Raw genomic sequence first — 18689 nt, 5'->3', positions numbered from 1 at the left:
CTATAATCACCTAGGGGCAGAGACAATTTCCTTTTTTTTCTTATTAACATATTCTGCAATTAAATATTGTCTGCATTTAAGGTATATAATTTGATTATTTGATATGCATATACATTGTGAAATAATCACTCTAATAAAGCTGATTAACATTTCCATCCCTTCAGATAGTTACCACCTTCTTTTTTCTTTCATTTGTGTGAGTGTGTATGAGAATAGTTAAGATCTACCTTCTTAGAAGAGTCCAAGTATACAGTAAAGTATTGTTAATCATAGTCACATTGTTGTACATTATCCTCAGAATTTATTCATCTTGCATAACTGAAGCTTTGCAGCCCTTGACCAAAGTTTCTCCATTTCTCCCTCCTCCAGCCCCTGGTAACCACCATTCTACTCTCTGCTTCTATGAGTTCAACTATTGGGCTGGCCAAAAAGTTCATTCCGGTTTTTCCGTAACATCTTACCGGAACGAACTTTTTGGCCAACTCAATATTTTAGATTCCACATGTAAGTGAGTATTCATCTTTATCTGGCTTATTTCACTTAGCATAATGTCTTCCATATTCATCCAAGTTGTTACAAATAGCAGGATTTCCTTCTTTTTAAAGTATGAATAATATTCCATTGTGTGTATACAGGCATACTTGGAAGATATTTCGGGTTTGGCTTCAGCCCATCACAATAAAGTGAATATTGCAATAAAGCAAGTCACGTGAAATTTTTAGTTTCCCAATGTATATAGAAGTTATGTTAACACTATAAACTATTACATGTGCAATAGCATTGCCTTAAAAAACAATGTACATACCTTAATTTAAAAATACTTTATTGCTAAAAAATGCTAACCATCATCTGAGCCTTCAGCAAATCATATTTTTGCCAGTAAAGGGTCTCACCTTGATGTTGGTGGCTGCTGACTGATCAGGGTGATGGTTGCCAAAGGCTGGGGTGGCCGTGGCACTTTCTTAAAATAAGACAACAATGAAGTTTGCTGTATGGATTGACACTTCCTCTCACAAACAGTTTCTCTGTAGCATGCAATGCTATTTGATAGCATTTTACACACAGTAGAACTTCTTTCAAAATTGGAGTCAATCCTCTCAAACCCTGCTGCTGCTTTATCAACTAAGTTGATGTCATATTCTAAATCCTGTGTTGCCATTTCAACAATCTTCACAGCTTCTTCACCAGGAGTAGTTCCGTCTCAAGAAACCACTTTCTTTGCTCATCCTTAAGAAGCAACTCCTCATCCCTTAAAGTTTTATCATGAGATTGCAGCAATCCCATCACATCTTCAGCCTCCACTTCTAATTCTAATAGTTCTCTTGCTATTTCCACCACAAATGCAGTTACTGCCTCCACTGAAGTCTTGAACCCTACAGAGTCATCCATGAGGGTTGGAATCAACTTCTTCCAAACTCCTGTGATTGTTGATATTTTGACCCGTTCACATGAATCACGAATGTTCTTAATGGCATCTAGAATGGTGAATCCTTTCCAAAAGGTTTTCAATTTACTTTGCCCAGATCCATCAGAGGAATCACTATGTATGGGCAGCTATAGCCTTACAAAATGTATTTCTTTTTTTTTTTAATTTAATTTTATTTATTTTTTTATACAGCAGATTCTTATTAGTCATCAATTTAATACACATCAGTGTATACATGTCAATCCCAATCGCCCAATTCATCACACCACCACCCCCAAAAATGTATTTCTTAAATCGTAAGACTTGAAGGTCAAAACTTATCCTTGATCCATAGGCTGCAGAATGGATGCTGTGTTAGCTGACATGAAAACAACATGAATCTCATTGTACATTTCCATTAGAACTCTTGGGTGACCAGGTGCTTTGTCAGCGAGAAGTAATATTTTGAAAGGAATCTTTTATTCTCAGCAATAGGTCTCAACAGTGAGCTTAAAATATTCAGTAAATCATGTTGTAAACAGATGTGCTGTCATCCAGGCTTTGTTGTTCCATTTATAGAGTACAAGCAGAGTAGATTTAGCATAATTCTTAAGGGCCCTAGGATTTTCAGAATGGTAATTGAGCACTCGCTTCAACTGAAAATCACAAGCTACATTAGCCTCAAACAAGAGAGTCAGCCTTGTCCTTTGAAGCTTTGAAGCCCGGCATTGACTTCTCCTCTCTAGTTATGAAGGTCCTAGATGGCATCTTCTTCTAATAGAAGGCTGTTTCATCTATTGAAAATCTGTTGTTTCGTGTAGCCACCTTCATTAATTACCTTAGCTAGATTTTCTGGATAACTTGCTGCAGCTTCTACATCAGAAAATGCTGCTTCACTTTGCACTTTTAAGTTATGGAGACGGCTTTTTTCCTTAAGCCTCATGAACCAACCTCTGCTAGCTTCAAACTTTTCCTCTGCAGCTTCCTCACCTCTCTCAGCCTTCATAGAATTGAAGAGTTAGGACCTTTCTCTGGATTAGGTAAGGTTATGGCTGGTTTGATCTTCTATCCAGATCCCTAAAACTTTCTCCAAATCAGCAATGAGGCTGTTTTGCTTTCTTATCATTTGTGTGTTCACTGGAGTAGCGCTTTTAATTTCCTTCAAGAACTTTTCTTTTGCATTCACAACTTGGCTACCTGTTTGGTGCAAGAGGCTTAGCTTTTGGCCTGTCTCAGCTTTCAACGTGCCTTCCTCACTAAGCTTAATTATTTCTAGCTTTTGATTTAAAGTGAGAGACTTGTGACTCTTTCTTTCACTTGAACACTTGGAGGTCATTGTAGGAATGTTAATTGGCATAATTTCAATATTGTTGTATCTCAGGGAATAGGGAGGCCTGAGAAGAGGGAAAGAGATGGTGGAAACAGCTGTTCAGTGGAAGAGTCAAAACACACACATTTATTGATTAAATTCACTATCTTATTTGGGCACAGTTTGTGACACCCCAAAACAATGACAATAGTAACATCAAAAATCACTGATCACAGATCACCATAACAAATATAATAATAATGAAAAAGTTTGAAATATTGCAAGAGTTACCAAAATGTGACACAGAGACACGAAGTGAACAAATGCTGTTGGAAAAATGGCACTGATAGATTTGCTTGATGCAGGGTTGTCACAAACCTTCAATTTGTAAAAAAACACAATATCTGTGAAGTGCAATAAAGTGAAGCAGAATAAAACAAGGTATGCCCATTACTACACACACACACACACACACACAGCACACTACATTTTCTTTATCCATTTGTTCATCAATGGACACTTAGGTTGTTTCCATATCTTGGTTATTGTGAACGATGCTGAAATGAATGTGGGAGTGTAGATGTCCTTTTGAGATCCTGATTCCATTTCCTTTGGATATATGCCCAGAAGTGGGATTGCTAGGTCATATGGTAGTGCTATTTTTAATTTTTTGAGAAAACTCCATGCTGTAGTGGCTACATCATTTTGCATTTCAACCAACAGTGTACAAGGGTTCCTTTTTCTCCACATCCTCACCAACACTTGTTGTCTTTTGTCTTTCAGTAATAGCCACTCTAACAAGAGCGAAGTGTTATTCTATTATGGATTTGATTTCCCTGGTGACTAGTGGTGCTGAGAAACTTTTCATGTACTTGTGGGCCATTTGTATGTCTTCTTTTGAGAAATATCTATTCATGTCTTTGCTCATTTTTCATTGAGTTATTTGCTGTTTTGTTTTTGCTGTTGAGTTGTGTGTGTTTCTTATACATTTTAGATATTAACCACTTATCAAATACATGATTTACAAATATTTTCTCCCATTCCATAGGTTGCCTTTTCACTCCATTGATTGTTTTGTTTGCTGTGCAGAAGCTTTTTAGTTTAATATAATCCCATTTGTTGATTTTTGCTTTTGTTGCCAGTGCTTTTCCTGTCATATACAAAATATCCTTCCCCAGACCAATGTCAAGGAACTTCTACCCTAAGTTTTCTTCTAGGAGTTTTATGGTTTCAGGTCTTACATTTAAACCTTTAATCCTTTTAGAGTTGATCTTTGTATATAGTGTGAGATACTAATATGTATTCTTCTGCTCTAAATGGAAAGTTCTGTATATGTCAGTTAGGCTCATTTGGTCTAGAGTTCAAGTCAACTGTTTCTTTATTGATTTTCTGTCTGTATTTTCTATCCGTTATTGTAAATGGGGGTATTGAAGTCTTTTGCTTTTATTTATTGCTCTCAATTTCTGCCTTCAAATCTGTCAGTATTTGCTTTATATATTTAAGTGTTCTGATGTTGGATGCATATACATTTATAACTGTTATATCTTCCTGTTGAATCACCTTTTTAATCATTATATAATGACTTTCTCTGTTTCTAGAGATAGTTTTAGACTTAAAGTCTATTTTGCATGATATAAATTTAGCCACCCCTGCTTTCTTATGGTTACCATTTGCATGAAATATCTTTTTCCACCCCTTCACTCTCAGCTTATGTGTGTATTTAATTCTAAAGTGAGTCTCTTGTAGGTAGCATATGACTAGATCATGTTTACTTATCCATTCATCCATTCTATACCTTTTGTTTGGTAAGTTTAATCTGTTTACATTGAAGGTAATTATTGATAAGTGAGAACTTACTGTTGCCATTTTGTTAATTGTTTTATGTTTATCTTGCAGTTGTTTTGTTCCTGTCTTTCAGCTTCTTTATTGTACTTCTTTTTTGTACTCTGGAGCTCTCCTAGAGGTATTCTCATTGGCATGTAGTTCACTGTTTTTGTTGCTTTTGTGGGAGGGATGAGTGTTGGGACCTCCTAGTTTGCCGTCTTGCAACAGGACAGAGACAATTTTCAGTAACTCATCAGGGCAGAGACATAAAGGCAGAGACAATTTTCAATAGCTCAGGGATTCTATTTGAATATATTCTCTGAAATGGAAACATCCATTCATGAGGGCTTTACCCTCATAACCTAATCACCTCCCAAAGGCCCCATCTCCAAATACCTGCACCTTGGGGATTAGGTTTCAACATATGAGTTTGGAGGGGGACACAAACATTCAGTCGATAACACCCTGTAACTTGCTTTGGCCAATAGAATGTGGCAGAGGGATGATGTGCCAGTTCCATCTCTAGGCATCAAAAGGCTTAGTCCTTCTAAATCCTCTCTTGGATCCCTGCCACATCTTGAGAACAAGACTGCTGAAGAAAAGGATATGTGGAACAAACCCCAGTTGTCCCAGCTGAGGTCATCCTAGGGCAGCATAAGGCTAGTGACCCCCAAATATGTAAGAGCACAGTGAAGAGCTCATCCACAGCTGATGGCCACCATTAATACACTCCCTATATCCATACCTGCTACAATGTGACTTTGCAGTTCTTCCCATTAAAAGGTGGAGTTTATTTCCCCACACCTTGAATCTGGGATCCATTGCAACTTCCTTTGGCCAGCTGAATGCGGCAGAAGTGATAATGTGCCAGTTCCATCTATAGGCCTCAAGAGGACTTGCACACTTCTATTCTCCTTCTTGGAAGTTTGCCACACTGTGAGAACATACTTGGGCTAGTCTGATGGAGAAAGAAAGGCCATGTAAATGGGCAACTGATTATTCTAACAAATTCCCAAATATGACAGAGAACCCAGCCAAGATCAGCAGAGCTGCTTCCTAACTTACCCATAGCTGACTGCAGACACATAAGTGAGTCTAGCAAAGATAAGAAGGCATGCCCAGCTAACTCATAGGCTCATGATAATAAAAGATTATCAACTTAAGCCACTGTATTTTGAAGTGGTTTGTTATACCACAATAAGTAAGCAATACAGGCCCTATCAGCAAAGTAACCCAGAAAAGAGTGACTTTGTATATCTTTTCTGTAGTGATCAAGTTACCACTGAACTCAAAATTGGGCTTACTGAAATGAGACATCTTAATCCATGTTGATCTTTGCACTAAAACTTTAAATAGCTGTTTTGTCCTTGTTTTAATAAGAAACCATGTAAAGAATGTCACTACTTGGATTAGTGGGAATCAGGGGAGGGTGAGAAAAAGGAGGGTAAGTAAATGTAACTTGGACATAAAATTGCAATTGAAGTTTGCTATCTTAATTTTCTGGCATTTTATGTTTTGGTGCTTATAGTAAACAAACAGAATTGTGAATTATACAGGAGTACAGAAATAAGCCCACTTGAACTTTCTGGATAAAATTTAAGTCTGATGATTTTTTATATTGGCTACATTTTCTGATATTCTCACTTGCTATTTGCAAAGATGCACTGGTACAGTACTGAGATAATAAATATCTGTATTTATCTAAAAGCCTTTAAGAAACTGGAGCTCAACATTAAAGCTGCCTGCAACAACAGAAAAACACTAGTTCCCGTAAAAATAAAGCATTAATGATAACTTTTAGACAACTGCTTGATAATCTATTTGAGCTATTCATGTCCCACACTTCTGGATTCCTTTGGTGGGGGTGGAGATTTTTCTTTTCAGATCACTGGGGTTTGAAGACTATTGATGGAGATTGTCTGGAGCTACACAAATTGTGGCCTTTTCTTTTTTTTTTTAACATCTTTATTGGAGTATAATTGCTTTACAGTGGTGTGTTAGTTTCTGCTGTATAACAAAGTGAATCAGCTATACATATACATATATCCACATACCTCCTCCCTCTTGCGTCTCCCTCTCACCCTCCCTATCCCACCCCTCTAGGTGGTCACAAAGCACCAAGCTGATCTCCCTGTGCTATGCACCTGCTTCCCACTACCTATCTATTTTACATTTGGTAGTGTATATATGTCCATGCCACTCTCTCACTTCGTCCCAGCTTACCCTTCCCCCTCCCCATGTCCTCAAGTCCATTCTCTACGTCTGTGTCTTTATTCCTGTCCTGCCCCTAGGTTCTTCAAAACCTTTTTTTTTTAAGATTCCATATATATGTGTTAGCATATGGTATTTGTTTTTCTCTTTCTGATTTACTTCACTCTGTATGACAGTCTCTAGGTCCATCCACCTCACTACAAATAATTCAATTTCGTTTCTTTTTACGGCTGAGTAATATTCCATTGTATACATGTGAATTGTGGCCTTTTCAAAGAAATATAAGGCTTCCAGTGCTGTCATTTGAACTCATGGTTTTATAACACCTATCATGGTATAATAAAGCCAGTAGAAAAGGAAAAAAAAATTAGTAGCTTAAAAACACAACTGAAAAAATGGATTAATAAGCCCTCATTAAACCAGATAAAAAGAAACAGTGGCTTAAAAGCAATAACATGAACTTGGCTGTATTTTGGAAAAAAAGTAATACTTTTGATTCATCGTGAAAGTGAATAGTAGCCACCATGCTACTGTGTTCTACCCCAAGCAGTCATGTGAAACTATTTCCACTCTTAGCATCCTGAGTTTGCGCTCTCAGTTTTTCAATAAAAAGGAACTGGGGTCCTTATATAGTAGCATACTTTAAAATCAGCCTGAAACATCCTGTTCCTGGAGGAAGCAAGGACACTTTCGAAGGTGTCTGAGTTGTGACATAAGAGTCAGCGTAAAGTCATCACCACTGGTCTATGAAAATTTGAACATTAAAAAAGTGATTTTGGTCTCCTGGAACCAGTGGAGTCTGTGAACGGCCAAATGTCCATGAGGATACTCAACAGGGATGACATAAAGTAAGCAGGCAATACAAAATGCATATATGATTACAATCCTCAGACAAACTCTATATTAGGACCATCTGAGTCTGGATATTAAATTGAATCTGTGGGCTTTCTCACCTGCTGGGGACTTGGGGGCAGATACAGCATGAACACCTGAGCTCGTCCTCATTTTTCACGTTGCTGATGAGGATGGAAACTTACTGATTCTGAGCTTGGTTCAAAATGGAGGCACCAATTTTGCTGTGTTCTTCAGGAATGACATAAGACCCACGTATAAAAAGGTGGTTGCTGTAGTGAGTTTAGACATGTCAGGACCTGTGTGGACTTTTGCACCTATATGTTCCTGGTGATCTAGGTACCCAAGAGAAGCTTGGTTGCGATATGAAAAAGCTGAGACTTTATACCACACTCCAGGGAGGGAAAATGTGTTTTATTCACTAAAAATGAGAAATGCATGCAAGAAGGGAGACGACTTGGTGCTAACAATGGTAACCAGGAAAACATATTGTCTCAATAATTACTGGTAATGTGGTTATGAAATTAAGTCAACTATTAAGTTAAAGTCATAAAGTAGAAAGAGCATAGTGTAAACAACCAAAAATATTTTGAAGTCTAGAAAAGGGGCAGTGGTTCATCAAGAATTCAGCTTTGTTGATCCAGAGAACACCACATCATGAGGATAGCATTACTTACAGCTGTACTCCCTTCTAGGAACTTTGGGGGCAGAGTGATCTGGAGGAGGTGGTAAGGGAAATAAAAGTACAAAGTACGCTAAAGACCTTGTCTTTCGGGGGTGGGAGCACTGTAGATGAATGATTATTTCTTGGCATTGATAAGAAAATGTTTCCTCAGTGCCTAGAGATTTGGGGCCCCATTCCCAGCTCCATTCTGGGGAAGGAAGGGTCACACTGACTGAAATGGAAGCAAAGGCTCTGTTGAGGAATCAGGCCTGGAGCAGTTGACAGAAACTTCCAGAGGAGCTTAAGGTCATGGACTAAATGATGCTATGCCCCCAAATAACTCTCAACGAAATGAGAGACTGACTATCCTCTGTTAGAGAGGATCCAGAAACTACAGAAACTGGGGAAAGGTTTACATTGAGGTGATGTTGTCCTGCACTGTTATTAAGGAAGAATTGTAAAGAAACCTTTGGTTTGGGTGAGGGGTTAATATCAATCTCAATGTTAAAGCATTTTAGGACACAGTCAAAATTGTCCCTCTTCAATAGACATCAAATGCTTTAAGGTTTCCTGGTCAAAAATGAAGTCTGTTCCCATAGTTTTGTGACCAGAATGTTGCATCCCTGAAGATGTAGGTCTTCCCTAATGGAAAACTATCATGACAGAAGAATAACATCTTCTAAGACAGGTATCTACACTCTTTGTGGTTGGGTAGGACTCCAAGAAAACATAGGGAAAAAGTAGGGAACAAAATAAATGAAAGTAAAGGAAGGAATAAATGCTGATTTATAAGGGAGTGAGGAAACCAGCCTGCCTGGAATAGATGGTCCATGGTCAAGTAGAGAACAGGAACGGTTATGGTTATAGGGATAAGGTCATGGAGGACTTGGATGTCAGGTGTAGGAGTTTAGATTTAGTCAGGAATTGAGTTATATGGAGAAAATTATATTTTAAGGAGATGATCTGGTAGCAGTATACAAGATGGACAGGTGTAGTGAGAGACTAAGAGGTTTGTGGAAGGATATAAAATCTAGATGATGAGAGCCTGAGCAAGGAGAATGAGACTGGTAAGGAATGAACAAATACTGGACACATTTAAAAGCAGATGCTTTTTTTTATTACAAAAGTATTATATGCTCACCTTAAACATATTTTTAACATATAAATTTTTAACAATATAAAAATACATGAACTAAAATATGTATATATCAGTGCAACCACTCTTAGAAGCTATATTTCAAACTCCTAAACCACTATATAGGAAAAAAGAGGAAACACACTTTGACAAATCTAGGAAGAAGAAAAAAAACCAAAACAATTTAATTGACAGAATTATTAATAAATATTTTACAGTTGTAATCTATGTAAAGGGTTTAATTATGAATTAAGAGGCAGACATTCTCAGATGAAGTTTAAAAAATCGCATCACATGCTGTTTTGAAAAGATACACCTAAAACAAAACACAAAAATGTTGAAAATATGGGAGTGGATAAAGATACACCAGACAAATGCTAACAAAAATCAAGTGGGGGGGGGAAGAAATGTAAGGCAAAAAGCATTAAATGGGTTAAAGAAGGTTTCTTTATGTTGTGAATTAACACAATGCAATAAGAAAATCATGAAATTTAACACAATGAAAAAGAAGTTCAAATATGTAAAGCAGAAAAGGTTAAAAATAGGAGGCTGTGATAAAACAACAGTGGGAGATTTTACATACTTTTATCTGAAAAATTAGATCAAGCAGTTAAAAAGGGAAAATCTAAATAACAATTAACAAGTTTGATTTAATATGTAGAAATATGATATAATATTACCAAACAAAAAGAAAATACACATTTGTTTTAATTGCCATGATTTGAAAAAGGTAAGGAGGCACTGCTCTAGGGACTTATTAATACAGAGAATTATATTCTAAATGAAATATCAACATAGTCAAAACATCACTACCAAGTCAGTTTTATTCCAAGAATGCAAGAATAGATCAACATTAGGAAATCTATTAGTGTAATTAATACATTAACGGATTAAAAAGAATAACAATATTATCACCTTGGCAGATACGAGGAAAGGTCTTTGATAACATTCTATATCCGTTCCTGACAAAACTATAAGTCAATCAGGAATAAGGACCAGAAGGGCATTTCCATAACTTGAAAAAGGGTATCTATCAGAAACAATGGCAATCATCATATTTTAGAGTGAAACAATGAGTTACTTCTATTAAGGTCAAAAACAAGAGAAGGATGCCTACTCTTTATTAAGCCATATAAATCTGCACTGTCTTGGAAGTCATAAGATCTTTACCAATGTGCTAAAAATGAATAAAATTAGATGTAAACATTATCAAGGAAAAGACAAATGTTTCATTATTTACTGCTGACATGATTGCATATCTAAGAATTCAAGATAACTAACTGGAAAAACCCCCACAGAACTGAGTTTAATATGATGCCTATATACAAGATAAATGCAAAACTCTATATTGTAAAGATGCCAATTTTGACACATTACTCAAAAGGTCCAAGGCACTTCCAGGGATTTTTTTGTTTTACAGAAGGTGATGAGTTGATTCTAAAATTCGTCTGGAAAAAGAAAATGTACAAAAACAGCCAAGTAAATTCTAGAGAAAAAAAAGAATAATAAAGGGGGGACAGATTTCAAAAATATATTACAATGCTACAATAATTAAAGCAGTGAGGTACTAGCTCAGTAATAGACAAAAATTGAATAGAAAAGAAACATAAGCAGCATACCCATAGAGAGAATTCCAAATCAGTGCAGATATAATTCAATACAATAAATAAGTTGGGAAGACTAGCTATCTCTTCTGAAAAAATAAACATAGGTTCCTACTTTCCACCATACACAACATATATGGATTAAAGCACTAAGCTATAAAAATATATAAACTAGTAGAGGAAAATAATTTTGGGTACAGAAGCCTACCTAAATATAAGACAAAACCAAGAAACTGTAAACGAAAGATTACAATGTTTGCCTTTTTACATAATTAAAATCTATGTCAAATACCATCATAAATAAACTTTTAAAAAGACAAATGACAGACATTGGCAACATATAGCAGACAAAAGGATACCAGCTCTAATATCCAGAGACCTCCTACAAATCAAGAAGGAAAAAAGACAAATGACTCAACAGAAAAAATAGGCAAAGGATATGAACAAGCAATCTCCCACAGAAGAAATACAAATAGCTAATAAATATATTAAAAGGTGCTTAACTTCACTGGCGATTAGGGAAAAATAAAGGAATGAGATTCATACAAAGTGCTGACAAAAATTAAAAAGAATAATAGTGTCCAGCATGCCGGGAGGCAATTTAGCTCAAACCCTTTGATCTATCAATTACACTTCTAAGGTACTGGCCTATGGAAATACTTCTAAATGTGCAAAAGATAGATTCAAAAGACCATTTTTTTATAGCATTATCTGTAATAGTTAGAAAAAAAGAAACTGTTAACAACCTAAAGATGTATCATGTGGAAAGAGTTGAATAAATTATATAGTACACCCTACTATAGAATTCTACTAGCTGTTACAATGACTTTCTATTGATCTGGGGATGAGAGGTATGGGTTGATCAAGTTGTAGAAAGAATAACATGCATAGGATAATTTCGTTTTGTAAGACACACAAGAACACATAAACAGAAAAAGTACTTGGAAGATACAAAACAAACAAATAATCATGCCTGTCTCTGGGCTGTGAGACTAGGAGAGGGATATTTTCACTTGCTACCTTATAAACCACTGTACTTTTTACTTTTATAATAAGCATGTGTTACTTTTCTAACAGAAAAAAAAACATAAGCTCACTGTATAACATTTGGATTTTTAAAAAACTGTAAGGAAACAGAAGAAAAGCGATATGAATTCTCACCACACAGAGGCATTAATGTCACCACTCGTCTTTTCAGTCCCTGTTATGCATTTTTAACATACTTGAGATCTTACTCTACATAATTTGGGGCTTGTCTTTCAATTAAGATAATATTGTATTTTCCCTATAGAAAATTCAGAGAATAAAGAGACACAAGAGAATAAAAAGCACATGTATTTCCACCACCCAGAGATAATTGCTTAAGAAAATGTGAAATTCAAGTGCACAGAACTGAATTATGAGTCATGTATCCACACTGTCATAGAACATGCACACTGTTTCACTGATCCGTGCCCTCTTTTATTTTGATCCAAGAACTTGTTCTTTTATTTAATTTTCATAATGCTCATACAATCATTAAATAGTCAATGATATGTTTTTAGTTATAGAATGAATACCCACCTACCCACCCACCCATCAGATCTGAGCACTAGAATACTGACAATAACTTCCACCTACTTCTATGATCCCCTCCTATTCCAACCCCCTTTCCTCAGCCCCAATGGCCATTATCCTGAAGTTTTCCTTGCTATTCCTTTGATTTCTAATAAAATATTTTTAATCCCAAATATATATGTACACCTAAATAATATAGCCTTCAGTTTTACTTGTTTTTGAATAATAAAAAAAGAATATCCTATTATATGTAGTCTTCTGGGACTTGATACCTTAATTTAACATGATAGAAGTAAAATCTACCCATATTATTATTATTATTTACCTGTAGTGCCTTCATTTCTCTGCTGTATAATATTCCATTGTATAAATATACCACAATCCTTTTTGGACTTTCACTACTAATACTTTAGTGTATATTCTACTGGTCATTTTTCTGAAGACATTTATATAGTTTTCTTTCTACAAAATTGGAATATTATACATACTTTCATGTGACCTGTTTCTCTCACTACTGAGATCTTGTGAACATATTCCTATTTCAGTAAATATTCTTCTGAATATTAAATGGCTGCATAATATGTCATCATATTGTTGCAACATAATTTTAGTTAACCACCCCCAACTGTCGGACATCCAGATTGCTTTTAATTTTTTTGCGATGATAAGCAATATGGATGCATATACCCTTTGACTCAGCAACTCTCCTTTTCAGAATTTATCCTAAGTAATATCTGAACATTTATGCACACAGTCATGTACAGGGCTACCACGTGGGACAACACAGTTTGTGTTCTGCACAACTTACACAATGTATGTGCTCATCACAGCAGTTTTTAGAATACAAAACAAATTGGAATTTAATGCCCACCAGTAGGAGACGAAGTAAATAAGTTATGTATTAAAATTATAATACAGATGCATGTTTACTGACATGAAGAGATGTTTACAATTTATTAGGTGGAAAAAATAGGATAAAAGGCAGTACGATTCCATTTTGTAAAAGAAAATAAACATACATAGAGTGTGGAAGAGCATACACCAAAAATTTTACAGTGTTTGTCTGAGTATTGAGTTTATTTTTTTAATTTTTTCACTTTGCTTACTTACATTTTGAAGTGTTTTCAACAGTAAAACTTGATTACATGTATAATAAAAAGATGAATAAATAATGAATTTTATGCACAATCATTTAAATATTTTTCTTGAATATAAGATACTTTCACACTGTAAGAACTTTCGCAGAAAATAAGAACATAGAGAAGTAAACAAAAATCACACATAATCCTACCCACCTAGAGATAATTAGTTCACAATCTCCAATGTGTTTATTTCTAGTCATTTTTCTCTGATTATATATATTTAAAATAATTGCAACCATACTCCATATAATCTTATATGCTGATTTCTCACTTAACATTATATAATATGAACATACCATAAATATTTTAATGGAAGAATAGTCTATCACATGGAAATAGCACATTTACTTAATCATGCCCTTAAAGTTAGACCCTTAGGTTTTTCTGTTTTTCACTATACCAAATAACTATGGGAGGAATATCTTTGTCCATGAATTATCCATATTTTAGATCATTTCCTTGAGTAAATTTATTGAAGTGAAAATACTAAGTCAAAGAGTACCAACATTTTCATATACCTTGATATATATTGCCAAAACTGTATTTACTATATATTTTAAGGCAACATGGAGAAGTAGAAAAAAAAAGTCAAAATATGTGGATCCCATGCCCGTCTTTAGTACTTGCTGTTTAACCTCTAGTTAGGTAAAAGTGATATAAAAACATCTGTCTTAGCTTAGTCGCAAGGTTATTTTGATAATCAAATAAGAAAATAGATCCTCCAGCAACCATATATGTTACTTCCTCAGGAATGCTTTCCTTAACTTTCTGGACTCTTACAGCATCCTATACTTAATTTTCCTTCATGGCTTTACAACAACTGATAAATAATTGTTCAATTATTTGTACATAGTCTGTTTCCCCCAAATGATTTTAAGCTCCATTAAAATATGCCTGGTACACAGTTGACGCTCAATAAATATTTGTTGAATGAAAGAATGAATGGATGGATGGAGATGCATGAATGAAGTGACAGCACTTTGTAAACGAAATCATTAGACATTTATTTGGAAGGTATTTCAATTATTATTATTATTCATTTGTATAGATGATTCTAGATCTTTAGAGGTTCCTTGCCTAACCATAATTTCATTATGTAGCATTAATGCTTGCCATGCCAGCCAGAGGCACAGGTAGCAACGTTGCTGGAAGCACCTGGTAGGAGCTGAGACTTGGAGAACCAAGTAGTTAGTTCTCTAGGTCACCAAGCTGGGAGTTAAGGAGTTGTAGTTACCATTAATCAAACACAAGGCAGTGGTCAGGAATCCAGGATGTCAGTGATATTTGAAGAAGCAGGTGGATCCTGGAGGTCAGAAACAAACTAATGGTAAATGGTCTAGATAGTAAGGTGCAAACTGGAGAATGGATTAAAGTAGATGGGAGAGTTAAATTCCAGGCATCAGTGCTCAAAGCATGGAGTCATGAATATGATTCTAAAGCAAAGGGTACTTGAATTCAGTGTTCCCTTGTGTTATTTCTGCCCAAACTGAAAATGATATCAGGAAATGTTTGTGCCTAGTTCCATATACATGAGCAAGGAAATGATAGTAGCTAGTTGAGGAATGAGATTTGTGAACACAAATAGGTTCTGATAAGTGACAGGATAAAGTGAGACCGTTTATATATAAGATCTTATAATAGTTTACACATAAAATGGGAGCAATCAAGCTTCGGATCCTCTAATTCTCATCTTGATTTTCAATAGCAGATATTATGGCATAATGGATAGGGTCATAGACTCTGGAAACAGGCTAGCTGTGTTCAAATCCCAGTGCTGTACTTTATTAGTTGTGTCCTTTGGACAAGTTACTTCACCTTTGTGTGCTAGTTTCCTCATCTGTAAAACAGGGATGAGAGTATCTACCTCAATGAGTTCTTGTGAAGATTAAATGAGTTGATGCATGTAAGGACCTTAGAACAGTGCCTGGACATAGTAAATGCTATGTTAATGTTATTATCATTATTATTTATGTCACATAAGACCAAACAACAAAAATTGATGTTATAAAAAAATGGATAAATACACTGTATGTCAGCTTTATCTAAAATAATAAAGTCTCTAAACAGGAATTTTTCTCATTAAAATAAGAATTTGACTTGTACCTAGACAGAGTTGACTATATAAAATATATGAGCATTAGTAAATTAGCAAAATTTATCACAGCAATCCCATCTATGTGTTTATTCTATAGAAGCTGTTTTATGAACACTATCTTTAAAAGTTGTCAAGAATGAATGCACATTTCCTAGTAGCAAAAACACTATTAAGCTGAAGTACAGTTGATCCATAAGATCTGGTCTATAAGAAGGAATGCCCTATTCAATTTTTTGAAGCTAATTCTACTAGAAGCAGAAATATTTGAGTTGGAAGGCTTGTCTATGGAAAAATCTGAACATGGAAAGGCTTGAACTTGGGAAGACTAATTTTGAAAACGTCTGGACCTGGGGAAAGGTCGGAAGGCCTGGACTATGGAACATATTAAAATACCTGGATATCGTAGACACTGGAAGACCTGAATGTTAGAAGACCGGTACACTGGAGACGCTGGAAGACGTGGATATTGAGCCTGCTTTTGGAAGACTGAATAGTTGTTTGGAAGACATGGAGATGCTGGAAGACGTGGAGATGTTGGAAGACGTGGAGATGCTGGAAGACACAGAGATGCTGGAAGACGAGCAGATGCTGGAAGCCCTGGAGATGCTGGAAGACCTGGAGATGTAGGAAGACGTGGATTTTCTGGAAGACGTGGTTTTTTTGGAAGACGTGGATTTTCTGGAAGACACCCCTTTGTTGGAAGACATGGATTTTCTGGAAGACGCACCTTTTTTGGAAGACGTGAATTTTCTGGAAGACGCACCTTTGTTGGAAGACGTGGATTTTCTGGAAGACACGGCTTTGTTGGAAGACGTGGATTTTCTGGAAGATGCCGCTTTGTTGGAAGACGTGGATTTTTTGGAAGACGCACCTTTGTTGGAAGACATGGATTTTCTGGAAGACGTGGATTTTCTGGAAGACATGGGTAGGCTGGAAGACATGAATTTGATGGAAGACACAGTTTTGTTGGAAGACAAGGATTTGCTGGAAGACATGGATTTCCTGGAAGACGTGGATTTTCTGGAAGCCATGGATTTGATGGAAGACATGGATTTTCTGGAAGACTTGGATAGGCTGGAAGACCTGGAGGTCATTGGAAGACATGGATTTCCTGGAAGACATGGCTTTTCTGGAAGACATCGATTTTCAGGAAGACCCGAATTGTCCGGAAGACCTGGATTATTTGGAAGACATAGATTTGCTGGAAGACTTGGAAGTTACTGGAAGACATGAATTTTCTGGAAGACGTTAATCTCTAGGAAGACATAAGTTTGCTGGAAGACCTGAATTTAGTGGAAGACATGAATTTTCTGGAAGACGTGGCTTTATTGGAAGACCTGGATTTAGTGGAAGACATAGATTTTGTCTGGAAGACGTGGATTGATTGGAAGACTGGATTTGGTGGAAGACATGGATTTTTCTGGAAGATGTGGATTTGGTGGAAGACGTGGATTTTTCTGGAAGACGTGGACTGAGAGGAAGACCTGGATTTCTTTCTGGAAGACTTGGATTTTTACGGAAGACGTAAATTAGCTGGAAGACTTGGATTTGGTGGAAGACATAGATTTTTCTGGAAGACGTGGATTGGCTGGAAGACTTGAAATTGTTGGAAGACATGGATTTTCCTGGAAGATATGGATTTTGTGGAAGACCTATAATTGCTGGAAGACTGGATTTGCTGGAAGACATGGATTGTCTGGAAGACGTGGATTTTCTGGAAGACTGGGTTAGCTGGAAGACCTTGATGTTGTTGGAAGACTTGGAATTAGTTGGAAGACTTGGAGTTGCTGGAAGACTTGGAGTCGTTGGAAGACCTTGACACTGGCGCCATTGGAAACCCTGGACATTGGAGACATTGGAAGCACAGGATGTTGGAGACATTGGAAGCCTTAGATTTTGAGGACATTCGTTATTCTGGACATTGGAGACTTTGGAGGCCCTGAGTGTTGGAATTAATGGATATGGAAGCCATGGATACTGGAAGCCCTGAACACTAGAGACATTGCAAGTCCTGTACCTTGGAAGCCCTAAACATTGGAAGGTATGGACAGTAGAAGACCTAGACATTTAGAAATCTTAAATCAGAATCCCTGGATATTGGGAGACACTAGAAAACCTGGATATTGACATATTCATGTTAAAAGACATAGAATTTGGAAGATGTACTTTTCATGATGCTGGAAGTCAAGAGTGTTGGCAGCCCTGAACATTAGGACACCTGGACACTAAAAGATCAGGATATTAAGAGAGACCTAGTTATTCAGACACTGGGGATGTTGGAACACCTGAATGTTAGAAGACCAGGCTCTTGGAGATATTGAAAGACTTGGGCATTAGAGGAACTTGTGATGACAAGACATTGTAAAATCAGGATTTAGAAGATACTATAAATTGTAGGAACTGAATTATTTATGTGCTGGAAGATATTAGAAGAGCTAGACTTGGACACAATGAAATAAATGGACTCTAGAAGACCTGTAGCTAGGAGGCATTGGAGGATTGGGAACATAGAAAAATTGGAAGTTAGAACTCTGGCCCCTGAAAGACAAGACCTGGAACTTGAAGATTGATTTTTGGAGTTATTAGAAGACCCAGACTTTTAATGACTCTGATATTGAGGAGACTAAAAACATTAGCACTGGAGATGCTGCAAGCCAGAGAGTAGAAGACATGGATATTGTAACATTTAGAAGATCTGGCAATTGGAGATATCAGAAGCTATGTAGCTCAGAAGACCTGATATTAGAGACACTGAAGAATTGAAAGGCCTAATCTTAGAGCTATTGGAAGGTCATGTTGAAAAATATTGGCAATGTTGAAAGACTATCATATTAGGACCTGATGTAACATTAAAAGACATAATAAGGCTACTCAGTCTTTATGACTATGGC

General features: G+C 36.3%; 3 pseudogenes; 2 read left to right on the top strand and 1 right to left on the bottom strand.

Annotated features, from left to right (window-relative positions):
* Window positions 1-865: 865 nt before the first annotated feature.
* LOC133081917 (tigger transposable element-derived protein 1-like) lies at window positions 866-2741 on the bottom strand (annotated as a pseudogene).
* Window positions 2742-16098: 13357 nt separating this feature from the next.
* On the top strand, window positions 16099-16887 carry LOC133081916 (cerebellar degeneration-related antigen 1-like; annotated as a pseudogene).
* A 31-nt stretch (window positions 16888-16918) lies between these two features.
* On the top strand, window positions 16919-17543 carry LOC133081915 (cerebellar degeneration-related antigen 1-like; annotated as a pseudogene).
* Window positions 17544-18689: the final 1146 nt, after the last annotated feature.

Source organism: Eubalaena glacialis, chromosome X, assembly GCF_028564815.1.
Source record: "Eubalaena glacialis isolate mEubGla1 chromosome X, mEubGla1.1.hap2.+ XY, whole genome shotgun sequence".
NCBI lineage: Eukaryota > Metazoa > Chordata > Mammalia > Artiodactyla > Balaenidae > Eubalaena > Eubalaena glacialis.
Note: the sequence above shows the minus strand (reverse complement) of the source record. Positions and strands in the feature narration are given on the sequence as shown.